The following is a 26,727-nucleotide window of genomic DNA, read 5'->3' as shown; positions in this document are numbered from 1 at the left end:
GGGAAGGGTTGGAAAACCATATGATGAAACTCATGGAACAAGCAGGCAGCAGAATAGACAGCATTATACACCTGTTCTTTCAAGAAGTCCTTAGTTCTCTATTTTTAATAAGAAAAATCCAGCAGGACACTTTAAGAAGCTTCTATATTGACAAGCTTTGTTTGAAAATGCAATATGCAAAACGAGATCATATAAATCGGGGTAGCTGTCTTAGGCCACTCCCCTATCAGATTAAAGAAAGGGGTCTCTGTGGCGCAATTGGTTAGCGCGTTCGGCTGTTAACTGAAAGGATGGTGATACAAGCCCACCCAGGGACGCATGTGCTTTCATGACATAGGTAGTCTGATCTTGAAAACTAATCTTCTTTCTGTGAACATAGGGAAGGTTTGGAAAACCATATGATGAAGCTCATGGAACAAGCAGGCAGCGAAATAGGCAGCATTACACACCTATTCTTTCAAGAAGTCCTTAGTTATCTATTTTTAATTAGAAAAATCCAGCAGGACACTTTAAGAAGCTTCTGTATTGACAAGCTTTGATTGAAAATGCAATATGCAAAACAAGATCAAACAAATCCATATAAATCGGGGTAGCTGTCTTACGTCACTCCCCTATCAGACAAAAGTAAGGGGTCTCTGTGGTGCAATTGGTTAGTGCGTTCGGCTGTTAACCGAACGGATGGTGGTCCAAGCCCACCCAGGGACGCATGTACTTTTATAGAATAGTTAGTTGGATCTTGAAAACTAATCTTCTTTCTGTGAACATAGGGAAGGGTTGGAAAACCATATGATGAAACTCATGGAACAAGCAGGCAGCGAAATAGACAGCATTATACACCTGTTCTTTCAAGAAGTCCTCAGTTATCTATTTTTAATTAGAAAAATCCAGCAGGACACTTTCAGAAGCTTCTGTATTGACAAGCTTTGTTTGAAAATGCAATATGCAAAACGAGATCAAACAATCCATATAAATCGGGGTAGCTGTCTTAGGCCACTCCCCTATCAGACAAAAGTAAGGGGTCTCTGTGGCGCAATTGGTTAGCGCGTTCGGCTGTTAACCGAAAGGATGGTGGTTCAAGCCCACCCAGGGGCACATGTGCTTTCGTGACATAGGTAGTCTGATCTTGAAAACCAATCTTCTTTCTGTGAACAGAGGGAAGGGTTGGAAAACGAGATCAAACAAATCCATATAAATCGGGGTAGCTGTCTTAGGCCACGCCCCTATCAGATTACAGGAAGGGGGTCTCTGTGGCGCAATTGGTTAGCGCGTTCGGCTGTTAACCGAAAGGATGGTGGTTCAAGCCCACCCAGGGACGCATGTGCTATAATAGAAGCGGTAGTTTGATCTTGAAAACCAATCTTCTTTTGCCGATCTGTGAGCACAGGGAATGGTTGGAACGCCATATGATGAAACTCACGGAACAAGCATATGGAGGACCATACATGACATAAGTATAAATAAATAAATAAATAAATGTAGATATAAATACAGAAATAAATAAATAAATAAAAAAGGAAATAAATTAATAAATACGTTACTAACAACAGAAATAAATAAATAAATGTCTTAAATATATTTGCACATTTATTTATTCCCTGATTTATTTTTTTCACGTTTTCAATCACCTTATGCTAATGAGAAAGGCGGGCCTAACCGCAGTCTCATGCAGGATTGGTCACAGGAGTGTAATGATCCAGCCTTCCAATGCTGACTGGTGTCCAGTAGCTGTTTGCAGTGTTGTGCCAGTTCACCCCTAAAATGAACTAGTTCAAGTTCAGAGGGTTAGTTCAGGTTATTTTTTATTGGGATGATTAAGGTGTCAGTAATCCTGACTGTGAGCGTCACGTCTCGTGTTCTCCTGAGCACAAGGAGAGCGCAGATAGGAGGAGGAAGCAGAAACTCCTGCTCGGTACAAACCAGCTGCAGCTTCTGCTCTGCGCATGAAGCAGCTGATCTCTGAGCAGATGTGACCAGAGGAACTCTGTGTTTTCACTGTTTTACAAAGTCACTGAGCGGCTGCATCGAGGTGACGAGCTCAAGTCTCAGTTTTTGCCTCTGTGCGAGTGTGTGGCACTGAGGGGTGCGGAGCCCCGGTGCCTGTGTGCGTGTGTGTGTATAGCTCAGTTGACCAATCCTGCTTGAGACTGAGTTTGGGACCTCCTACCTCATTTACATATGAGACAATTAAATGTGGAATTAAATAAATGTTGAAATACATAAAAGTTGAAATAATTGTGGGAATAAGTTTAACACATTGATTAATTTACTTCTGTATTTATGTCCACATGTATTCATTTATTTCTTTATCTATTTCCACATTTATTTTTTGCAACATTTTTATTTTTTCAACAATTAATTGTCCATATGTAAATGAGGTAGGCGGTCCCAAACTCAGTCTCGGCCAGGAATGGTCAACTGAGTGATCCAGACAAAAGTAATCTATACCTAGCAAATCTTCCTTGTAGTGCTGTTAGCAAACTAGCGTAACATGTGACATCACACATGTCACATGTGTCACTAACAGGGTAAGGGTTAGGGTTAGGGTCCAGACCCAGAAGCCGTCCCATACGGATCAGGACCTACAGCCAAAACAGAAGGTTGTGATTTAAAACCTGACGGGGCGATTCTATTTTTAACCGGCGCAGCTTTGTAGTCATTACGGTAGTGGATGAGGAAACGCATTGACCAATTGCATGCGAGTTAAGCCATCCCGCGTGATACCACTCAGCCAATCAAGTCTGTGCATCTCAGGCGGTAATCATTGAGACTATACAGTGCTGCAGACAGAGACAGAGAGAGTAAGAAGTAAGTTGCACACGAGATGGCGGTAGAAAGAACAAGAAAGATAGCGAGACAGGTAGAGAAAACACATGGAGAGAAACGGAGGAGTGAGACGGAGAAAGGGAGAGAAACAGGAGTGAGACGGACAAAGGGAGAGAAACGTGATGAACACATGTCGCTCTCCAAAAAAAGTAAAGTGGGCAGCGAAAAAAGAGCATTTAATCCGGAATGGACAGACTCATTTCTGTTCATACTTCCCACTGGGAGCACTAAACCTGTGTGTCTCATATGATCAGCAACTGTGGCACTTATTAAAAGTTCCAATGTGAAACGCCATTATGAGACAAAACATAAAGGTTTTGAACAAACATACCCACCTAAATCTGAAGTGAGACCACAGAAAATAAGTGGTCTCAGAGCCCAATATGACCAGTCCCCCAGGATCCTGAGCCACTCATTCACTGCCCAACAACGTGCTCATGAGTGTTTCCTCAGAGTTGCTTGGACATTATACATGTCTGCAATCATACATGTATGTTCAGTTCTATGTTATGTGACAAATATTGTGAAAAAGTTTTTGAATCGTACTGAATTCATTTGATTTGACAGTCAGGTATTGAGTACATGCAGTTGCTGATACAACTGCTAGGCTACTTAAATATATATCACACTAAATAGTTAGAAATTATGATCTTCCGGACCATTGCTTCAAGAAGTCTTCTCAAACTGGACCTTGTTAAAGTTTAGTTGAATTCCCCTGATAATGGCTTCTGACGGGAGACCACTGGCAGACCTGCTGCGGGATGTGGCTAACCAGCTCGAGAACTGTGAGTTTCTTTTGTTTATTTCTGTAAACAGTTTAACTAACAGTTATATCCAACTTTTGCCAATGTATTTTATGACACTGAATTAGCCACCCATGTGATGATCGTCGCTTTGGTATTTTTTGTGCAGCGCCGGGTACTGGTACTGTGCCAACTGCATCCACGAGGAATGTGACACCAAGGCACCCAGTGGACGGTAAGTTTCTGCAGCAAACACATTGTGAGCTAAATCCATCCCACACTGTTAGTTAGCTTACATTTGTAAGACTTGTCACTTCTCTTGATCCTAGCCGAGGTGTCAAGACTCTTTGCGCCATACGCACATGGAGAGAGAAGCTCCACAAGGCGGCGACCCGTTGGTGTGCCCACACTCTCCTCTTTCACACGTACCTTTTGCTGCGTGGAGGATAAGAGTGCTCATATTGTCCCCAGCCGATTCGCAAAAGACAAACTTCTTTCTGCAGGGTTAGGGGAAAAACGTTTGACGTTTCAAGGTATGTTAAGCATCATGATGAGGATTGACACGCTTTTTTAGCTTTAGCTGTCAGTATATTGTTAGGCTGTATGTGAATTTTTATCCAATAAATAAAATGCAATAACCTTAAAAACATGAAGGATCTTTTATGTTACACCAGTGATTTGCATTATGTTTCCATTTCAGGAAGTCAAACAAATCCCCATGATTTTAAAGAGTTTATTTTAACGGCCTACCCAAAACTCCGACAAGGGGGGGGATTTGAGTTGCTCAGGATTTCAGGAACCACAAGGAGTCGCAATCTCATCCTCATCCCTTGTCCCAATGAGGGATACTATGTGAGATATTTAAAAGATCCACAAATACAGATTGGCCATGCAGTTATTTTCATTCGGCCACTCCAGAGGAACCTCGATCTCGAGCCTGTAAGTTCCTCCCTTTAATACTGCTATTCTTCCCTAAAATGCAGACTGTAAAATATTTCTTGTATTGAGTCTTACAATTATCTGTTTTTTTACAGGCATGTCAACCAGAAGGCAGCAATTGCATGGTTGGACCACCTGCAAAATGCATTTCCTGTGGAGAGGACTTTCCTTTTTCCGAAATAAAAGATCATAGCAATGAATGCATGAGGTACTGCCCTACAGAACTAAAACATATCATTTGTCAAGCACATTGTGTAACATTAATCATGTTACACGATATAAAACATACTAACCCTAACAACAAAAATTACCTATTTTTACCCAAGACCACCACAGAGCAGTGGTGAGGGAGAGAGAGGCACAGAAAGGGCCAGCTCCTCCCGTACTCCAGATATGTTTGTGCGTGCATTGAGGAGACGAGAGGAGAGTGAGCCGGCGAGGGCCAGCAGCTCAACCATGCCACCTCAGGGAGATGTGCCTGCTTCAGAAATAATTGATCTGGATCCCTTTGGGGAGCGAAGCATCTCTGGTTGGTTACATATTTTGAACATTACATGAAATATTTCAATGAATAGTTGCACTCACATAACAATTGATCCAATATTAATTAGAAAATGTGTAAATCTATTTTTAGATTGGAAAATTGCCACCAGTCCACAAGAAGCAGCAAGCACATTTAAAGAGGAACTTTTGAGCCTGCATGCAACCGGGAAAGCACTGAGTCTCTGTATGGATCTTGGAGACAGTGCAGAGGACAGGGAAAGGGCAATCATTTCTTTTTATAAGATGCTAGTGTTGAGTGGGCCTGCCCCTTGACATGCACCCTTAAGGGTATTGGTAACACACTTTTAAATCACTAAACACACTTACCTACTAACTAACTAACTAACTTACAAATAACCAAATCCTATTTTCTGTTAACTGAAATCTGTGCTGTGTTTTGCTTTTTCAGGAGATCCAGCAATTGGCGATGGTGTGACTCGCCATTTTTTTTCAACAATCATGTACAAACTGCAGCATGGTTTTGAGATTAATTTCGGTAAGTAAAAATTTCACACACAAAATTTTCACTATCTCATATATTTCACTTGTGTTTTATGACACACTCCAGATTCGACCACTGTAGATGTGTCAGCAGATTCTTCTTTTGTTGCTTTGTTAAGGTACCATTCCCTTGTATGTCAGTAATGTTCTGTTTGGGTTGTACTGGTTCCAGGCTGAAACCAGATCACCCCAAGAATGTGAATGTAGCTTATTTTAACCTGTAAGGTTCTGCAGGATAAAGTCAACCAGGTTATCCAGTGGCTGATTGACTATCCCTTTACTATTGCTGTTTGACAGTTGAAAATCTATGTGATTTGACTTTTTTATTGTAATTTAAGTGCCAGGAGGAACTCTGCTTTTTGAGGGTGAAAGTGATCATCTGCTACCCTCCACTTCCCTTATCCTTTTGGAGAGCGACTTATTTGTTGTTGCTGGACGGATGATTGGGCATTCATTTCTGCATGATGGGCCATGCCTGGGTGGACTGAGCCCAGCAATCCTGCATGTGCTCTTGGGTGGATCCCCAGAAGAAGCAACTATTGATATTAAGGACTGTGCTGACCTTGATATCCGTGAGACAATCAAAGTGGTACGATACATATTTTGTCAATACGATTTTAAAATCACTAGGGCTAGGACAATATAAATCATATTTTTAAGTCAGAAAGAAATTATCAAGAAATGCCTAAACATAAATTAATTAAATAAGAAAAAAACGTAATTCGGTAGGTCAATGTTTGGATTCTTCCACAATCACATCTTACAGTTAATATTTTCACCAGCAGGGAGTGCTTAGCCAACAGATTTACCATGTTATAAACTACTACCATGCTTACCACATGAAATTTCAATACAATTTAAATGTTTGATGTAGTTTGATTTGACAGCTTTGATGATTTATCTACGGAATATTAATCTTGAGAAATCCAGAAGTCTAATCGAATTGATTCAAATTGTCATTAGCTGGATGGCAGAGCAGAGTTATCATCTGAAGAAAAGATCATTGTCAATGAGTTGGCACTGTCCTGGGATTTGCCTCCAGTCACATCTGAGAACAGGAGATGGCTGCTTGACAAAATGTTACTCCATGCTGTGAGTATTCTGTACTTAAGACTTCATATAAATCCCACAGTAACTAATCAAGAGCTTTGATGAAAGACTGTAATTGTGCCTTTTTTTGTCAGATACCTCCCAGATGTTTGTTGATGAGAAATTAATGATAACTTATATGGTAATCGGTTGAAGATTAGTAAGGCTTCCTGACTTTTCTTGTGTGATACAAATGTTTTGCACGTCCTACGAAGAACCTCGAAACAAGTCAAACAGTTACGAAAGGGTTTAAAAGAGACACTGGTCTGGCCTTTACTGACTGAGAGGAAAGACACAATTCCTCTTCTCACCACGGGTAAGTGAACTCAGGTTGCTACTAATCGTACAATATCTTTCTGTCAAGAAGACTACTAACTCAGGAGTTACTATCTCAAACATGTTTTATTTTCTACCTTCTGGCAACCACTGGTTTCAGTTTATTACACCAAAAATAACCTGGAGATCTGAAATATTTTGCAGATGAATAATCAGTGGGTGTTTGTTCCCTCTTAAAAATATACTTTATCATTGGATAAGCAAGCTCTGCACAAAAAGTTGTTCCTGCGAGTAATTTTTCCCTGCGAGTAATTTTTCATCGAAACAACGGCTGCCTGAAAGGAAGGCAATCAATCCAAAAAATTATATTTTGAAAACTCTCAACAGGAATGAAAAGGTCAAATCATGGTCATCTTACACATGCAAAACCACCAGTATGGCCCTTCCAAAACTGCTTACAACCACATACTGATCAAATAACACTTGTAATTATAAGAATTAATAACTTCTTATATTTCCAGTACTGTACTTTATTGTGCTATATATACACTCTGGACTGCTTGAAAAATACTGTATTTCTGTCAGATGGTCTTGGACAACATCAAGTGGCCAACACAGGATGAGGACAGTGATGTCTGTTTGGAGGAAACCTGTAGGATCACAGGATTCCTTCGCACGTTTATTGAGAACGGTAAATGAAGTAATTTGCATTACTTAAAAAAACATTCCTGAATCAACAATTTCTGTCACATTATTTGCCGATAGCAACAGTGCACTCTGAAGATGTGACTGGGAATACGTTCAAATGCTAAATACACTTTGGATCAATGATCATTGAGTTTCAAATTTGTCTCATTTGTTCTATTGTGCATGAGGTAACTATCTGTAGAAAGTATAACAAAACCTGTCCAAAAGCCTTAGTCCTAATGCAGTGTTCTGTTTTTGGTAGCATCTCCTAACTTCCTTGGGAAACTCCTGCAGTTCTGGGTTGGATGGAGTGTGCTTCCCAGACAGTTGGATGTTGAGGTGGTGGAGAGCAACTTCCCCAAGTCTTCCACCTGCTTCCACCTGCTGAAAATCCCAGGACATTACAAAGAGTATGGAAACTTTGAAAGAGACATTCTCGCTGCTATTTGTAGCACTGACACTGGGTTTGGAATGGTCTAATGAGACAGTATAGTTTCGCCACTGTATAACACTGGTGCAATAAAGCCGGCATGTTTTCGATATAGTACAGCATATGTAATTTAGTTCATTATGCCTCTGTCAGTTAATCACACTGTTCACTAAGCGAAATTGTTTAAAAGCCAGTTGTTGCTGTTATTTATTTAATATATTGTTCTGAAAAAAAATGTAGAAGCTCCTTATTTCTACTTATGTTAAAATTACCTCATCCATATAAAACAAATGTAATATCTATAAAAACATTGCGATTCAGCAATGGAATTAGAACTGCGCTAAAGCAAAGCACTGTGTCTTTATGTAACTCACACATTCTGCATCATGGAGCTTGTGAGAGAGGAATTTACTGGAGCATTTCTGATAATAAGCTCACAGTTTGGACATAGACATCAAAAACATCAGACAGAGGGCCACTGGGGTCTGGTAGACTTTCAGCTTCCTGCTCAGTCAGTGAGCGCTGCAGCTGAACTTCAGGGATCACAACACCAGGTTGACGGTGACCACATGGTCCAGTCCAGTCGATTCCAAACTCCATGTCAACCTGCAATTGGAGGAGCTCTTGTTAAAGGGTTAGTTTAGCCAAAATCTCAGGTAAAATGGCAAAAATCCTTACAGAATTATAAGCCACCTTCAGTCAATTCGATTTACAGGAACTAGATTGAAACAAAACTTGTTTTATCATCTCTTGGGATTCTGGATAAATCTTCGATGAATAACATCAGCATCAAAAAGAGAGATTGTTTAGAATTCTCAAAGAGCCAATAACTTAATTTAGAGTACTGATGCAGGTTTACATTTACTTTGTTATATACCTTATACTGTATTATTTCCCACTGCTACATGTTGTTACAACAGTAAACAGTTTTTGTAATTTCCGATAAAGTTGTGAGAATGTTGACATTGTTCCATGTATGACAGTTATAGTAAAAAATAAAATTGCCTGTATATGTTCCGGCTGTGCCTCATGTTCATGGCGAGTCCACAGTTGCAACGGGGATTGGTTTCCCTCAGTGCGTAGTCGGTGGCAGTTCCAGCCACGCTGGAAAAACTGAAGGTGCTTCTGTATGTGGGGCAGAAAGCACCAGTGCAGAGCATAGAGATGGATCTCGTTGTCAGGATTTAGAAGACCTTCTCTCTCAAGGTTAGTAAAGATGGTGTAGAAGAGATCAAGCACTCCCACATAAACGTCTCTCCAGAGCCTCTCTATTCTGATGAAAAAAAAGTAGCATTCCTACAATGAGCAAAAACAACTTTTTATCTTTTACCTAGTTTTGGATTATGGCAAGATTGGCATTGATGGTAAGCACGGTAAATAATAACAATGAAATCAATTTAAAGTCCTGTTTTTAATCTGTCCAAATGGAAGTTAATGACAAAATGATAATGATATATTTATATATATTCGTGAACTTGATTATTGTATTAAGATAAGACTTCAAATGCTATCAAATGATACTGAACAGAATGTATGGGTAATAACAGTGAGAAATGGGTCAACTTCAGCCATACCCAAAATAGTGAAACAAGTGTTATTTTGAAAAATGTTTTAATGACAGATGTACCTTTGATTATGGACACTCCTGCCAGCAATGTGGGAATTCCTGTTCAGTCCTCTGTTAGCCACGATGTAGCGTGCAACGTCAACATTTTCCCCGCCTTTATCTGACCTGACACGTGATGGCAAGCCGTAGACATCAACAGCCTCCAAGAAGCTACTTAAGACTGTTGCTGCCCGATTGTTGGTGGCTGAACTCAAGTACACGATTAAACGACTAAAGCCATCAATACCACCATGCACAACGAAACGCCATCTGAAATACATATGTATGAGCACAGATAAAGATCACTAAAACTACCTCTATGCCAATAGACATATTTAATATTTGAACAGAGCTAATGTATCAAAATTCTTTAAACATATATAAACATGTTCCCTCCATAGGACTGAAAACATGAATAGAAATCCTGACATAGTATCAGGTAACCACTTCTATATATTTAATTCAAGTTCACAAAATGATTTACATTGCAACACACCAAAACAAACACACACACATACATATCTAATAAGCCAGTGGATTTATACAAGGCCCTAGTGAGTATTTTTGATACCAGCTGTGTGTTGTAGAGATTTTAACCATGTGATATTATCTTACTGCAGTTCTACACAATGCAGTCACAAAGTATTTGGTCACTGAGATGTTTTATTGGCACTGTACTATGTTGATGTTAAAGGGCTGACTACAAGCTTCAAATTTGAGATGTTGACATCCATACAACCCTTTTTCAGTACATAAAAGTCAGGCTCAATTGTAATAAAATCCAATAAATACTGTGACAAATACATCAAGTGTATCACTGTTTATGTCTGTCTAATCACTTGTAGATATAGATCACTAAAAAGTCAAACGAACAGCATTACTGTTATTTTCTATGCAAGTAATATAAGCCAGGTAAAAAACTGTGATTTGCATACAAGAATTTTGATGGAACAAATTATGTATTTCATCCACCATGAATAAATCGAAGTTTGAATTGCAATGATGCGGATTGTTCATTTAAAACTGTAGATGGACCAATATTTTGTAACTGCTCTGGATAAACAGTATACTGGGGAGTAACTATCTTACAGTAATAAAATCTATAGTGAAGAGGATGTTTATCAAGTAAAATTTAGCAATACTACAGATGATTCATGTTTTTAAGATACCTTATCAGTTTGTGATTTCCGTCGATATGCCATAAACTGTTCGGTGCTGGTACAAAGTACTTCCTGCGCCTTCGTGGGTTCAGCTGAAGTGTGCGCACCAAAATTCCATTAGGATCCACGCGCCTCATGGATTCCTGAACACGTTGTCCTATATACAGGACAAAGCACAGATAAGGTGTACTCAAAAAACGTTAACCATTCCTGAATCTGGCAGTAACATCACAAAATCTGGAATAGCAGTCTGAAAAGCAGCTTCTATTCGACATTTTGAATAAATCAGCAAGTAGGCCAAATCCAAATTTATTGGTGAAAAATCCCAGGACACAAATGGGTAATGACTACTAACACTTACTTTGTATGTGTATGCCTTGTGCATTCAGGTGCCCAATCATCATTTTGTATCCAGAGTTGGGATGATGTTGCAGAATTTGGGTCACAGTTGCATCCAGATCGTTGTCCTCCAATGGAGTTAATAATTCGTGGACTCTGATCATCCAAAAGAACAAGAAAAAAGTCAAAAGAGACCACAAACGACAAAATGCTGTCTAAGGATATTTCCCATTGTATGAGTTTATAAGTGTCAAACGAATTCAAGTTTGCTTAATAGGTGTCACATCTGCCTTTTTTATGTTTCACTCCAGAAATAGTTTGACAGATTGTCTGACGAACTGAAGAGGCTAATTCATGGCAACCATGTGTATGAACTAACGCTGAAACATAAAGTTGCTAATCGCAAGGAAGAAATCAATTCAGTCTCTCAGCATTATAGCGATTGGGACACTACTTCATTCATCAAAAAGTATATATGTATATATATATTCTTCAGAGAAGAAATGTTAAATAGGGATGCACCGATATGGAAATTATTGGCCGATACCGATGTTTAAAACAACTATCTAGACGATATGTGACACCGATACTTGTTTATTTTGTTTTTGATGTTATTCATTCACCCTTTTGTGCCAGGAAAATAATTAAATCATTATTTAAAAAGGACTATTTTAAATGATTTCAGCCCTTTATTACTCTTATGTTTTAATAAGCACAAATTAAATCAGATTTATGAAACAATCTTTGATTTAACTTAACTTTATTTAACGGAGACATATTATGCCCATTTTACCACAAGTTGATATGGTTCCTTAGGGTCTTAATGAAATGTCTGTAACATATTTTGGTCAAAAAAACAAAAGGATCATTTAAAACAGTACCTTTTTACCCTGTCTAAAACAGACTGACCTGTTTTATGTGCCAATAGTTACACCCGCTTACCCGCGCTTCATTGAATTTCTTCACTTTGACGCGGAGGCGTAGCTGAGGTGAGCTGCGGGAAGGGCCCGACACGAGTCCAGAGTCGCCGCCGCCGAATGCCGTACCCGGTCCGGTCCGCGGGCCGCCTTCCGCACCGGCGTCAACCACCGCCCCGCGGTCCAAGAGACAGAAAGCCCGGTGCGGATATTGTAGGGTATAAAATACGATGTAACAATTAGGTTAATACTAAACACAGTACAATTACCTTATCCCATACTGTGCCATCCTCCGACGAATGGTTCTCACGCTGAACAGGTGTGCTATGTCCCCAGCAGTGTGCCCCAAATGGAGGTGAGCTTCGGGGGGCAAAAAGAATGACGGACGTCCAAAGGTTGCTTCTTCTGTCTCTGAGAGAATGCATAGTTGGCGGGCAACTTCTTGAAGACTGGCCAACACTGTTGGGTGGACTTCCATATCCATTTCAGCGTTAAGATGAGCTAAATCGTTCACCAATCCATCCAGACGAAACTGAACATAGTCCGTGGGTGCATGGTTCTCTATATCGTTCGCTAATGACCTTAAACCATTTGCGATGCCTCGTAAAAAAGACGACATTTATAAACCACTGGTGGATAGAATACATACCTAAAATGTAACTGTTTAATTGGGCTGATATCAAACAGCTGCTGGACACCAGTCAGCATTGAAAGGCAGAAGTAGTAGAACTGGATCATTACACTCCTGTGACCAATCCTGCATGAGACTGCGGTTAGGCCCGCCTTTGTCATTAGCATAAGGTGATTGAAAACGTGAAAAAAATAAATCAGGGAATAAATAAATGTGCAAATATATTTAAGACATTTATTTATTTATTTCTGTTGTTAGTAACGTTTTTATTTATTTACTTCCGTATTTATTAATTTATTTACTTTTTTATTTATTTATTGATTTCTGTATTTATATCTACATTTATTTATTGATTTATTTATACTTATGTCATGTATGGTCCTCCATACAAGCAGGCAACGAAATAGATAGCATAATACACCTGTTCCTTCAAGAAGTACTTATTTATCTATTTTTAATTCGAAAAATCCAGGAGGAGACATAAAGAGCCTTCTGTTTTGACAAGTTTATTTGTAAATGCAATTTGCAAAACAAAATCACACAAATCCATATAAATCGGGGTAACTGTCTTAGGCCACGCCCCTATCAGAAAAAAGCAACTGGTCTCTGTGGTGCAATTGGTTAGCGCGTTCGGCTGTTAACCGAAAGGATGGTGATACAAGCCCACCCAGGGACGCATGTGCTTTCATGACATAGGTAGTCTGATCTTGAAAACCAATCTTCTTTCTGTGAACAGAGGGAAGGGTTGGAAAACGAGATCAAACAAATCCATATAAATCGGGGTAGCTGTGTTAGGCCATGCCCCTATCAGATTACAGGAAGGGGGTCTCTGTGGCGCAATTGGTTAGCGCGTTCGGCTGTTAACCGAAAGGATGGTGGTTCAAGCCCACCCAGGGAGGCGTGTTCTTTTATAGAATAGTTAGTTTGATCTTGAAAACTAATCTTCTTTCTGTGAACATAGTTGGAAAACCATATGATGAAACTCATGGAACAAGCAGGCAGCGAAATAGACAGCATTATACACCTGTTCTTTCAAGAAGTCCTCAGTTATCTATTTTTAATTAGAAAAATCCAGCAGGACACTTTAAGAAGCTTCTGTATTGACAAACTTTGTTTGAAAATGCAATATGCAAAACCAGATCAAACAAATCCATATAAATCAGGGTAGCTGTCTTAGGCCACTCCCTTATCAGACAAAAGTAAGGGGTCTCTGTGGCGCAATTGGTTAGCGCGTTCGGCTGTTAACCGAAAGGATGGTGGTTCAAGCCCACCCAGGGACGCAAGTGCTTTCATGACATAGGTTGTCTGATCTTGAAAACAAATCTTCCTTCTGTGAGCACAGGGAAGGGTTTGAACGCCATATGGTGAAACTAATGGAACAAGCAGGCAACGAAATAGACAGCGTTATACACCTGTTCTTTCAAGAAGTCCTTAGTTCTCTATTTTTAATAAGAAAAATCCAGCAGGACACTTTAAGAAGCTTCTGTATTGACAAGCTTTGTTTGAAAATTCAATATGCAAAACGAGATCATATAAATCGGGGTAGCTGTCTTAGGCCACTCCCCTATCAGATTAAAGAAAGGGGTCTCTGTGGCGCAATTGGTTAGCGCGTTCGGCTGTTAACCGAAAGGATGGTGGTTCAAGCCCACCCAGGGACGCATGTGCTTTCATGACATAGGTAGTCTGATCTTGAAAACCAATCTTCTTTCTGTGAACAGAGGGAAGGGTTGGAAAACAAGATCAAACAAATACATATAAATCGGGGTAGCTGTCTTAGGCCACGCCCCTATCAGATTACAGGAAGTGGGTCTCTGTGGCGCAATTGGTTAGCGTGTTCGGCTGTTAACCGAAAGGATGGTGGTTCAAGCCCACCCAGGGACGCTTGTGCTTTTATAGAATAGTTAGTTTGATCTTGAAAACTAATCTTCTTTCTGTGAACATAGGGAAGGGTTGGAAAAACATATGATGAAACTCATGGAATAACAAGGCAGCAAAATAGACAGCATTTCACACCTGTTCTTTCAAGAAGTCCTTAGTTATCTATTTTTAATTAGAAAAATCCAGCAGGACACTTTAAGAAGCTTCTTTATTGACAAGCTTTGATTGAAAATGCAATATGCAAAACGAGATCAAACAAATCCATATAAATCGGGGTAGCTGTCTTAGGCCACGCCCCTATCAGACAAAAGTAAGGGGTCTCTGTGGCGCAATTGGTTAGCGAGTTTGGCTGTTAACCGAAAGGATGGTGGTTCAAGCCCACCCAAGGACGCATGTGCTTTCATGACATAGGTAGTCTGATCTTGCAAACCAATCTTCTTTCTGTGAACAGAGGGAAGGGTTGGAAAACAAGATTAAACAAATACATATAAATCGGGGTAGCTGTCTTAGGCCACGCCCCTATCAGATTACAGGAAGTCGGTCTCTGTGGCGCAATTGGTTAGAGCGTTCGGCTGTTAACCGAAAGGATGGTGGTTCAAGCCCACCCAGGGAGGCGTGTTCTTTTATAGAATAGTTAGTTTGATCTTGAAAACCAATCTTCTTTCTGTGAACATAGGGAAGGGTTGGAAAACCGTATGATGAAACTCACGGAACAAGCAGGCAACGAAATAGACAGCGTTATACACCTGTTCTTTCAAGAAGTCCTTAGTTATCAATTTTTAATTAGAATAAGCCAGCAGGAGACATTAATAGCCTTCTGTTTTGACAAGCTTTGTTTGAAAATGCAATATGCAAAACGAGATCAAACAAATCCTTATAAATCAGGGTAGCTGTCTTAGGCCACTCCCCTATCAGACAAAAGTAAGGGTTTTCTGTGGCGCAATTGGTTAGCGCGTTCGGCTGTTAACCGAAAGGATGGTGGTTCGAGCCCACCCAGGGACGCATGTGCTTTCATGACATAGGTAGTCTGATCTTGAAAACCAATCTTCTTTCTGTGAACAGAGGGAAGGGTTGGAAAACAAGATCAAACAAATACATATAAATCGGGGTAGCTGTCTTAGGCCACGGCCCTATCAGATTACAGGAAGTGGGTCTCTGTGGCGCAATTGGTTAGCTCGTTCGGCTGTTAACCGAAAGGATGGTGGTTCAAGCCCACCCAGGGACGCATGTGCTTTCATAGAATAGTTAGTTTGATCTTGAAAACTAATCTTCTTTCTGTGAACATAGGGAAGGGTTGGAAAAACATATGATGAAACTCATGGAATAACAAGGCAGCAAAATAGACAGCATTTCACACCTGTTCTTTCAAGAAGTCCTTAGTTATCTATTTTTAATTAGAAAAATCCAGCAGGACACTTTAAGAAGCTTCTGTATTGACAAGCTTTGATTGAAAATGCAATATGCAAAACGAGATCAAACAAATCCATATAAATCGGGGTAGCTGTCTTAGGCCACGCCCCTATCAGACAAAAGTAAGGGGTCTCTGTGGCGCAATTGGTTAGCGCGTTCGGCTGTTAACCGAAAGGATGGTGGTTCAAGCCCACCCAGGGACGCATGTGCTTTCATGACATAGGTAGTCTGATCTTGAAAACCAATCTTCTTTCTGTGAACAGAGGGAAGGGTTGGAAAACAAGATCAAACAAATCCATATAAATCGGGGTAGCTGTCTGAGGCCATTCCCCTATCAGATTAAAGAAAGGGGTCTATGTGGCGCAATTGGTTAGCGCGTTTGGCTTTTAACTGAAAGGATGGTCATTCAAGCCCACCCAGGGACGCATGTGCTTTTGTAGAATAGTTAGTTTGATCTTGAAAACCAATCTTCTTTCTGTGAACATAGGGAAGGGTTGGAAAACCGTATGATGAAACTCACGGAACAAGCAGGCAACGAAATAGACAGCGTTATACACCTGTTCTTTCAAGAAGTCCTTAGTTATCAATTTTTAATTAGAATAAGCCAGCAGGAGACATTAATAGCCTTCTGTTTTGACAAGCTTTGTTTGAAAATGCAATATGCAAAACGAGATCAAACAAATCCTTATAAATCAGGGTAGCTGTCTTAGGCCACTCCCCTATCAGACAAAAGTAAGGGTTTTCTGTGGCGCAATTGGTTAGCGCGTTCGGCTGTTAACCGAAAGGATGGTGGTTCAAGCCCACCCAGGGGCACATGTGCTTTCGTGACATAGGTAGTCTGATCTTGAAAACCAATCTTCTTTCTGTGAACAGAGGGAAGGGTTGGAAAACGAGATCAAACAAATCCATATAAATCGGGGTAGCTGTGTTAGGCCATGCCCCTATCAGATTACAGGAAGGGGGTCTCTGTGGCGCAATTGGTTAGCGCGTTCGGCTGTTAACCGAAAGGATGGTGGTTCAAGCCCACCCAGGGACGCATGTGCTTTTATAGAATAGTTAGTTTGATCTTGAAAACAAATCTTCTTTCTGTGAACATAGGGAAGGGTTGGAAAACCATATGATGAAACTCATGGAACAAGCAGGCAGCGAAATAGACAGCATTATACACCTGTTCTTTCAAGAAGTCCTCAGTTATCTATTTTTAATTAGAAAAATCCAGCAGGACACTTTAAGAAGCTTCTGTATTGACAAACTTTGTTTGAAAATGCAATATGCAAAACGAGATCAAACAAATCCATATAAATCAGGGTAGCTGTCTTAGGCCACTCCCTTATCAGACAAAAGTAAGGGGTCTCTGTGGCGCAATTGGTTAGCGCGTTTGGCTGTTAACCGAAAGGATGGTGGTTCAAGCCCACCCAGGGACGCAAGTGCTTTCATGACATAGGTTGTCTGATCTTGAAAACAAATCTTCCTTCTGTGAGCACAGGGAAGGGTTTGAACGCCATATGGTGAAACTAATGGAACAAGCAGGCAACGAAATAGACAGCGTTATACACCTGTTCTTTCAAGAAGTCCTTAGTTCTCTATTTTTAATAAGAAAAATCCAGCAGGACACTTTAAGAAGCTTCTGTATTGACAAGCTTTGTTTGAAAATTCAATATGCAAAACGAGATCATATAAATCGGGGTAGCTGTCTTAGGCCACTCCCCTATCAGATTAAAGAAAGGGGTCTCTGTGGCGCAATTGGTTAGCGCGTTCGGCTGTTAACCGAAAGGATGGTGGTTCAAGCCCACCCAGGGACGCATGTGCTTTCATGACATAGGTAGTCTGATCTTGAAAACCAATCTTCTTTCTGTGAACAGAGGGAAGGGTTGGAAAACAAGATCAAACAAATACATATAAATCGGGGTAGCTGTCTTAGGCCACGCCCCTATCAGATTACAGGAAGTGGGTCTCTGTGGCGCAATTGGTTAGCGTGTTCGGCTGTTAACCGAAAGGATGGTGGTTCAAGCCCACCCAGGGACGCTTGTGCTTTTATAGAATAGTTAGTTTGATCTTGAAAACTAATCTTCTTTCTGTGAACATAGGGAAGGGTTGGAAAAACATATGATGAAACTCATGGAATAACAAGGCAGCAAAATAGACAGCATTTCACACCTGTTCTTTCAAGAAGTCCTTAGTTATCTATTTTTAATTAGAAAAATCCAGCAGGACACTTTAAGAAGCTTCTGTATTGACAAGCTTTGATTGAAAATGCAATATGCAAAACGAGATCAAACAAATCCATATAAATCGGGGTAGCTGTCTTAGGCCACGCCCCTATCAGACAAAAGTAAGGGGTCTCTGTGGCGCAATTGGTTAGCGCGTTCGGCTGTTAACCGAAACGATGGTGGTTCAAGCCCACCCAGGGACGCATGTGCTTTCATGACATAGGTAGTCTGATCTTGAAAACCAATCTTCTTTCTGTGAACAGAGGGAAGGGTTGGAAAACAAGATCAAACAAATACATATAAATCGGGGTAGCTGTCTTAGGCCACGCCCCTATCAGACAAAAGTAAGGGGTCTCTGTGGCGCAATTGGTTAGCGCGTTCGGCTGTTAACCGAAAGGATGGTGGTTCAAGCCCACCCAGGGACACATGTGCTTTCATGACATAGGTAGTCTGATTTTGAAAACCAATCTTCTTTCTGTGAACAGAGGGAAGGGTTGAAAAACTGTATGATGAAACTCACGGAACAAGCAGGCAACGAAATAGACAGCATTATACACCTGTTCTTTCAAGAAGTCCTTAGTTATCTATTTTTAATTAGAAAAATCCAGTAGGAGACTTTAACAAGCTTCTGCATTGACAAGCTTTATTTGTAAATGCAATATGCAAAACGAGATCAAACAAATCCATATAAATCGGGGTAGCTGTCTTAGGCCAAGCCCCTATCAGATTAAAGGAAGGAGGTCTCTGTGGCGCAATTGGTTAGCGCGTTCGGCTGTTAACCGAAAGGATGGTGGTTCAAGCCCACCCAGGGACGCATGTGCTTTCATGACATATGTAGTCTGATCTTGAAAACCAATCTTCTTTCTGTGAACAGAGGGAAGGGTTGGAAAACAAGATCAAACAAAGACATATAAATCGGGATAGCTGTCTTAGGCCACGCCCCTATCAGATTACAGGAAGTGGGTCTCTTTGGCGCAATTGGTTAGCGTGTTCGGCTGTTAACCGAAAGGATGGTCTTTCTGTGAACATAGGGAAGGGTTGGAAAAACATATGATGAAACTCATGTAATAACAAGGCAGCAAAATAGACAGCATTTCACACCTGTTCTTTCAAGAAGTCCTTAGTTATCTATTTTTAATTAGAAAAATCCAGCAGGACACTTTAAGAAGCTTCTTTATTGACAAGCTTTGATTGAAAATGCAATATGCAAAACGAGATCAAACAAATCCATATAAATCGGGGTAGCTGTCTTAGGCCACGCCCCTATCAGACAAAAGTAAGGGGTCTCTGTGGCGCAATTGGTTAGCGAGTTTGGCTGTTAACCGAAAGGATGGTGGTTCAAGCCCACCCAAGGACGCATGTGCTTTCATGACATAGGTAGTCTGATCTTGCAAACCAATCTTCTTTCTGTGAACAGAGGGAAGGGTTGGAAAACAAGATTAAACAAATACATATAAATCGGGGTAGCTGTCTTAGGCCACGCCCCTATCAGATTACAGGAAGTCGGTCTCTGTGGCGCAATTGGTTAGAGCGTTCGGCTGTTAACCGAAAGGATGGTGGTTCAAGCCCACCCAGGGAGGCGTGTTCTTTTATAGAATAGTTAGTTTGATCTTGAAAACCAATCTTCTTTCTGTGAACATAGGGAAGGGTTGGAAAACCGTATGATGAAACTCACGGAACAAGCAGGCAACGAAATAGACAGCGTTATACACCTGTTCTTTCAAGAAGTCCTTAGTTATCAATTTTTAATTAGAATAAGCCAGCAGGAGACATTAATAGCCTTCTGTTTTGACAAGCTTTGTTTGAAAATGCAATATGCAAAACGAGATCAAACAAATCCTTATAAATCAGGGTAGCTGTCTTAGGCCACTCCCCTATCAGATTACAGGAAGTGGGTCTCTTTGGCGCAATTGGTTAGCGTGTTCGGCTGTTAACCGAAAGGATGGTCTTTCTGTGAACATAGGGAAGGGTTGGAAAAACATATGATGAAACTCATGTAATAACAAGGCAGCAAAATAGACAGCATTTCACACCTGTTCTTTCAAGAAGTCCTTAGTTATCTATTTTTAATTAGAAAAATCCAGCAGGACACTTTAAGAAGCTTCTTTATTGACAAGCTTTGATTGAAAATGCAATATGCAAAACGAGATCAAACAAATCCATATAAATCGGGGTAGCTGTCTTAGGCCACGCCCCTATCAGACAAAAGTAAGGGGTCTCTGTGGCGCAATTGGTTAGCGAGTTTGGCTGTTAACCGAAAGGATGGTGGTTCAAGCCCACCCAAGGACGCATGTGCTTTCATGACATAGGTAGTCTGATCTTGCAAACCAATCTTCTTTCTGTGAACAGAGGGAAGGGTTGGAAAACAAGATTAAACAAATACATATAAATCGGGGTAGCTGTCTTAGGCCACGCCCCTATCAGATTACAGGAAGTCGGTCTCTGTGGCGCAATTGGTTAGAGCGTTCGACTGTTAACCGAAAGGATGGTGGTTCAAGCCCACCCAGGGAGGCGTGTTCTTTTATAGAATAGTTAGTTTGATCTTGAAAACCAATCTTCTTTCTGTGAACATAGGGAAGGGTTGGAAAACCGTATGATGAAACTCACGGAACAAGCAGGCAACGAAATAGACAGCGTTATACACCTGTTCTTTCAAGAAGTCCTTAGTTATCAATTTTTAATTAGAATAAGCCAGCAGGAGACATTAATAGCCTTCTGTTTTGACAAGCTTTGTTTGAAAATGCAATATGCAAAACGAGATCAAACAAATCCTTATAAATCAGGGTAGCTGTCTTAGGCCACTCCCCTATCAGACAAAAGTAAGGGTTTTCTGTGGCGCAATTGGTTAGCACGTTCGGCTGTTAACCGAAAGGATGGTGGTTCAAGCCCACCCAGGGACGCATGTGCTTTCATGACATAGGTAGTCTGATCTTGAAAACCAATCTTCTTTCTGTGAACAGAGGGAAGGGTTGGAAAACAAGATCAAACAAATCCATATAAATCGGGGTAGCTGTCTGAGGCCATTCCCCTATCAGATTAAAGAAAGGGGTCTATGTGGCGCAATTGGTTAGCGCGTTTGGCTTTTAACTGAAAGGATGGTCATTCAAGCCCACCCAGGGACGCATGTGCTTTTGTAGAATAGTTAGTTTGATCTTGAAAACCAATCTTCTTTCTGTGAACATAGGGAAGGGTTGGAAAACCGTATGATGAAACTCACGGAACAAGCAGGCAACGAAATAGACAGCGTTATACACCTGTTCTTTCAAGAAGTCCTTAGTTATCAATTTTTAATTAGAATAAGCCAGCAGGAGACATTAATAGCATTCTGTTTTGACAAGCTTTGTTTGAAAATGCAATATGCAAAACGAGATCAAACAAATCCTTATAAATCAGGGTAGCTGTCTTAGGCCACTCCCCTATCAGACAAAAGTAAGGGGTCTCTGTTGCGCAATTGGTTAGCGCGTTCGGCTGTTAACCGAAAGGATGGTGGTTCGAGCCCACCCAGGGACGCATGTGCTTTCATGACATAGGTAGTCTGATCTTGAAAACCAATCTTCTTTCTGTGAACAGAGGGAAGGGTTGGAAAACAAGATCAAACAAATACATATAAATCGGGGTAGCTGTCTTAGGCCACGGCCCTATCAGATTACAGGAAGTCGGTCTCTGTGGCGCAATTGGTTAGAGCGTTCGGCTGTTAACCGAAAGGATGGTCTTTCTGTGAACATAGGGAAGGGTTGGAAAAACATATGATGAAACTCATGTAATAACAAGGCAGCAAAATAGACAGCATTTCACACCTGTTCTTTCAAGAAGTCCTTAGTTATCTACTTTTAATTAGAAAAATCCAGCAGGACACTTTAAGAAGCTTCTGTATTGACAAGCTTTGATTGAAAATGCAATATGCAAAACGAGATCAAACAAATCCATATAAATCGGGGTAGCTGTCTTAGGCCACGCCCCTATCAGACAAAAGTAAGGGGTCTCTGTGGCGCAATTGGTTAGCGAGTTTGGCTGTTAACCGAAAGGATGGTGGTTCAAGCCCACCCAAGGACGCATGTGCTTTCCTGACATAGGTAGTCTGATCTTGCAAACAATCTTCTTTCTGTGAACAGAGGGAAGGGTTGGAAAACAAGATTAAACAAATACATATAAATCGAGGTAGCTGTCTTAGGCCACGCCCCTATCAGATTACCGGAAGTCGGTCTCTGTGGCGCAATTGGTTAGAGCGTTCGGCTGTTAACCGAAAGGATGGTGGTTCAAGCCCACCCAGGGAGGCGTGTTCTTTCATAGAATAGTTAGTTTGATCTTGAAAACCAATCTTCTTTCTGTGAACATAGGGAAGGGTTGGAAAACCGTATGATGAAACTCACGGAACAAGCAGGCAAAGAAATAGACAGCGTTATACACCTGTTCTTTCAAGAAGTCCTTAGTTATCAATTTTTAATTAGAATAAGCCAGCAGGAGACATTAATAGCCTTCTGTTTTGACAAGCTTTGTTTGAAAATGCAATATGCAAAACGAGATCAAACAAATCCTTATAAATCAGGGTAGCTGTCTTAGGCCACTCCCCTATCAGACAAAAGTAAGGGGTCTCTGTGGCGCAATTGGTTAACGAGTTTGGCTGTTAACCGAAAGGATGGTGGTTCAAGCCCACCCAGGGACGCATGTGCTTTTATAGAATAGTTAGTTTGATCTTGAAAACTAATCTTCTTTCTGTGAACATAGGGAAGGGTTGGAAAAACATATGATGAAACTCATGGAACAACAAGGCAGCGAAATAGACAGCATTATACACCTGTTCTTTCAAGAAGTCCTTAGTTATCTATTTTTAATTAGAAAAATCCAGTAGGAGACTTTAAACAAGCTTCTGCATTGACAAGCTTTATTTGTAAATGCAATATGCAAAACGAGATCAAACAAATCCATATAAATAGGGGTAGCTGTCTTAGGCCACTCCCCTATCAGACAAAAGTAAGGGGTCTCTGTGGCGCAATTGGTTAGCGAGTTTGGCTGTTAACCGAAAGGATGGTGGTTCAAGCCCACCCAGGGACGCATGTGCTTTCATGACATAGGTAGTCTGATCTTGCAAACCAATCTTCTTTCTGTGAACAGAGGGAAGGGTTGGAAAACAAGATTAAACAAATACATATAAATCGGGGTAGCTGTCTTAGGCCACGCCCCTATCAGATTACAGGAAGTGGGTCTCTGTGGCGCAATTGGTTAGCGTGTTCGGCTGTTAACCGAAAGGATGGTGGTTCAAGCCCACCCAGGGACGCGTGTGCTTTTATAGAATAGTTAGTTTGATCTTGAAAACTAATCTTCTTTCTGTGAACATAGGGAAGGGTTGGAAAAACATATGATGAAACTCATGGAATAACAAGGCAGCAAAATAGACAGCATTTCACACCTGTTCTTTCAAGAAGTCCTTAGTTATCTATTTTTAATTAGAAAAATCCAGCAGGACACTTTAAGAAGCTTCTGTATTGACAAGCTTTGATTGAAAATGCAATATGCAAAACGAGATCAAACAAATCCATATAAATCGGGTAGCTGTCTTAGGCCACGCCCCTATCAGACAAAAGTAAGGGGTCTCTGTGGCGCAATTGGTTAGCGAGTTTGGCTGTTAACCGAAAGGATGGTGGTTCAAGCCCACCCAGGGACGCATGTGCTTTCATGACATAGGTAGTCTGATCTTGCAAACCAATCTTCTTTCTGTGAACAGAGGGAAGGGTTGGAAAACAAGATTAAACAAATACATATAAATCGGGGTAGCTGTCTTAGGCCACGCCTCTATCAGATTACAGGAAGTGGGTCTCTGTGGCGCAATTGGTTAGAGCGTTCGGCTGTTAACCGAAAGGATGGTGGTTCAAGCCCACCCAGGGAGGCGTGTTCTTTTATAGAATAGTTAGTTTGATCTTGAAAACTAATCTTCTTTCTGTGAACATAGGGAAGGGTTGGAAAAACATATGATGAAACTCATGGAACAACAAGGCAGCGAAATAGACAGCATTTCACACCTGTTCTTTCAAGAAGTCCTTAGTTATCTATTTTTAATTAGAAAAATCCAGCAGGACACTTTAAGAAGCTTCTGTATTGACAAGCTTTGATTGAAAATGCAATATGCAAAACGAGATCAAACAAATCCATATAAATCGGGGTAGCTGTCTTAGGCCACTCCCCTATCAGACAAAAGTAAGGGGTCTCTGTGGCGCAATTGGTTAGCGCGTTCGGCTGTTAACCAAAAGGATGGTGGTTCAAGCCCACCCAGGGACGCATGTGCTTTCGTGACATAGGTAGTCTGATCTTGCAAACCAATCTTCTTTCTGTGAACAGAGGTAAGGGTTGGAAAACTGTATGATGAAACTCACGGAACAAGCAGTCAACGAAATAGACAGCATTATACACCTGTTCTTTCAAGAAGTCCTTAGTTATCTATTTTTAATTAGAAAAATCCAGTAGGAGACTTTAACAAGCTTCTGCATTGACAAGCTTTATTTGTAAATGCAATATGCAAAACGAGATCAAACAAATCCATATAAATCGGGGTAGCTGTCTTAGGCCACGCCCCTATCAGATTACAGGAAGGGGGTCTCTGTGGGGCAATTGGTTAGCGAGTTCAGCTGTTAACTGAAAGGATGGTGGTTCAAGCCCACCCAGGGACTCATCTGCTTTTATAGAAGCGGTAGTTTGATCTTGAAAACCAATCTTCTTTCTGTGAACATAGGGAAGGGTTGGAACGCCATATGGTGAAACTCATGGAGCAAGCAGGCAACGAAATAGACAGCATTATACACCTGTTCTTTCAAGAAGTCCTTAGTTATCTATTTTTAATTAGAAAAATCCAGCAGGAGACTTTAAGAACCCTGTGTATTGACAAGCTTTATTTGTAAATGTAATATGCAAAACCAGATCAAACAAATCCATGTAAATCGTGGTAGCTGTCTTAGGCCACTCCCCTATCAGACAAAAGTAAGGGGTCTCTGTGGCGCAATTGGTTAGCGAGTTTGGCTGTTAACCGAAAGGATGGTGGTTCAAGCCCACCCAGGGACGCATGTGCTTTCATGACATAGGTAGTCTGATTTTGAAAACCAATCTTCTTTCTGTGACCATAGGGAAGGGTTGGAAAACAAGATCAAACAAATACATATAAATCGGGGTAGCTGTCTTAGGCCACGCCCCTATCAGATTACAGGAAGGAGGTCTCTGTGGTGCAATTGGTTAGCGCGTTCGGCTGTTAACCGAAAGAATGGTGGTTCAAGCCCACCCAGGGACGCATGTGCTTTTATAGAATAGTTAGTTTGATCTTGAAAACCAATCTTCTTTCTGTGACCATAGGGAAAGGTTGGAAAACCGTACGATGAAACTCATGGAACAAGCAGGCAACGAAATAGACAGCATTATACACCTGTTCTTTCAAGAAGTCCTTAGTTATCAATTTTTAATTAGAATAAGCCAGCAGGAGACATTAATAGCCTTCTGTTTTGACAAGCTTTGTTTGAAAATGCAATATGCAAAACGAGATCAAACAAATCCATATAAATAAGGGTAGCTGTCTTAGGCCACTCCCCTATCAGACAAAAGTAAGGGTTTTCTGTGGCGCAATTGGTTAGCGCATTCGGCTGTTCACCGAAAGGATGGTGGTTCAAGCCCATTCAGGGACGCATGTGCTTTCATGACATAGGTAGTCTGATCTTGAAAACCAATCTTCTTTCTGTGAACAGAGGGAAGGGTTGGAAAACAAGATCAAACAAATACATATAAATGGGGGTAGCTGTTTTAGGCCACGCCCCTATCAGATTACAGGAAGTGGGTCTCTGTTGCACAATTGGTTAGCGCGTTCGGCTGTTAACCGAAAGGATGGTGGTTCAAGCCCACCCAGGGACGCATGTGCTTTTATAGAATAGTTAGTTTGATCTTGAAAACTAATCTTCTTTCTGTGAACATAGGGAAGGGTTGGAAAAACATATGATGAAACTCATGGAACAACAAGGCAGCGAAATAGACAGCATTTCACACCTGTTCTTTCAAGAAGTCCTTAGTTATCTATTTTTAATTAGAAAAATCCAGCAGGACACGTTAAGAAGCTTCTGTATTGACAAGCTTTTATTTAAAATGCAATATGCAAAACGAGATCAAACAAATCCATATAAATCGTGGTAGCTGTCTTAGGCCACTCCCCTATCAGACAAAAGTAAGGGGTCTCTGTGGCGCAATTGGTTAGCGAGTTTGGCTGTTAACCGAAAGGATGGTGGTTCAGGCCCACCCAGGGACGCATGTGCTTTCATGACATAGGTAGTCTGATTTTGAAAACCAATCTTCTTTCTGTGAACATAGGGAAGGGTTGGAAAAACATATGATGAAACTCATGGAATAACAAGGCAGCAAAATAGACAGCATTTCACACCTGTTCTTTCAAGAAGTCCTTAGTTATCTATTTTTAATTAGAAAAATCCAGCAGGACACTTTAAGAAGCTTCTGTATTGACAAGCTTTGATTGAAAATGCAATATGCAAAACGAGATCAAACAAATCCATATAAATCGGGG

General features: G+C 40.8%; 1 long non-coding RNA gene and 13 other non-coding genes across 14 annotated transcripts; all 14 read left to right on the top strand.

Moving 5' to 3' along the window:
- Positions 1-1,018: 1,018 nt before the first annotated feature.
- On the top strand, positions 1,019-1,092 carry trnan-guu (transfer RNA asparagine (anticodon GUU)). Its single transcript has one exon. It is a non-coding gene; the product is annotated as a tRNA-Asn (tRNA).
- A 149-nt stretch (positions 1,093-1,241) lies between these two features.
- On the top strand, positions 1,242-1,315 carry trnan-guu (transfer RNA asparagine (anticodon GUU)). Its single transcript has one exon. It is a non-coding gene; the product is annotated as a tRNA-Asn (tRNA).
- A 3,979-nt stretch (positions 1,316-5,294) lies between these two features.
- LOC133012055 (uncharacterized) lies at positions 5,295-6,648 on the top strand. The gene is made up of 4 exons (XR_009680792.1): positions 5,295-5,336; positions 5,458-5,544; positions 5,888-6,138; positions 6,513-6,648. It is a non-coding gene; the product is annotated as an uncharacterized LOC133012055 (long non-coding RNA).
- A 7,242-nt stretch (positions 6,649-13,890) lies between these two features.
- On the top strand, positions 13,891-13,964 carry trnan-guu (transfer RNA asparagine (anticodon GUU)). The gene has a single exon. It is a non-coding gene; the product is annotated as a tRNA-Asn (tRNA).
- Positions 13,965-14,268: 304 nt separating this feature from the next.
- Positions 14,269-14,342, top strand: trnan-guu (transfer RNA asparagine (anticodon GUU)). The gene has a single exon. It is a non-coding gene; the product is annotated as a tRNA-Asn (tRNA).
- A 149-nt stretch (positions 14,343-14,491) lies between these two features.
- trnan-guu (transfer RNA asparagine (anticodon GUU)) lies at positions 14,492-14,565 on the top strand. The gene has a single exon. It is a non-coding gene; the product is annotated as a tRNA-Asn (tRNA).
- Positions 14,566-16,101: 1,536 nt separating this feature from the next.
- Positions 16,102-16,175, top strand: trnan-guu (transfer RNA asparagine (anticodon GUU)). Its single transcript has one exon. It is a non-coding gene; the product is annotated as a tRNA-Asn (tRNA).
- A 759-nt stretch (positions 16,176-16,934) lies between these two features.
- Positions 16,935-17,008, top strand: trnan-guu (transfer RNA asparagine (anticodon GUU)). Its single transcript has one exon. It is a non-coding gene; the product is annotated as a tRNA-Asn (tRNA).
- Positions 17,009-17,700: 692 nt separating this feature from the next.
- Positions 17,701-17,774, top strand: trnan-guu (transfer RNA asparagine (anticodon GUU)). The gene has a single exon. It is a non-coding gene; the product is annotated as a tRNA-Asn (tRNA).
- Positions 17,775-17,923: 149 nt separating this feature from the next.
- Positions 17,924-17,997, top strand: trnan-guu (transfer RNA asparagine (anticodon GUU)). The gene has a single exon. It is a non-coding gene; the product is annotated as a tRNA-Asn (tRNA).
- A 314-nt stretch (positions 17,998-18,311) lies between these two features.
- trnan-guu (transfer RNA asparagine (anticodon GUU)) lies at positions 18,312-18,385 on the top strand. Its single transcript has one exon. It is a non-coding gene; the product is annotated as a tRNA-Asn (tRNA).
- Positions 18,386-18,533: 148 nt separating this feature from the next.
- On the top strand, positions 18,534-18,607 carry trnan-guu (transfer RNA asparagine (anticodon GUU)). The gene has a single exon. It is a non-coding gene; the product is annotated as a tRNA-Asn (tRNA).
- A 315-nt stretch (positions 18,608-18,922) lies between these two features.
- On the top strand, positions 18,923-18,996 carry trnan-guu (transfer RNA asparagine (anticodon GUU)). Its single transcript has one exon. It is a non-coding gene; the product is annotated as a tRNA-Asn (tRNA).
- Positions 18,997-23,383: 4,387 nt separating this feature from the next.
- On the top strand, positions 23,384-23,457 carry trnan-guu (transfer RNA asparagine (anticodon GUU)). Its single transcript has one exon. It is a non-coding gene; the product is annotated as a tRNA-Asn (tRNA).
- Positions 23,458-26,727: the final 3,270 nt, after the last annotated feature.

Source organism: Limanda limanda, chromosome 10 (assembly GCF_963576545.1).
Source record: "Limanda limanda chromosome 10, fLimLim1.1, whole genome shotgun sequence".
In the NCBI taxonomy this organism is placed as follows: domain Eukaryota; kingdom Metazoa; phylum Chordata; class Actinopteri; order Pleuronectiformes; family Pleuronectidae; genus Limanda; species Limanda limanda.
Note: the sequence above shows the minus strand (reverse complement) of the source record. Positions and strands in the feature narration are given on the sequence as shown.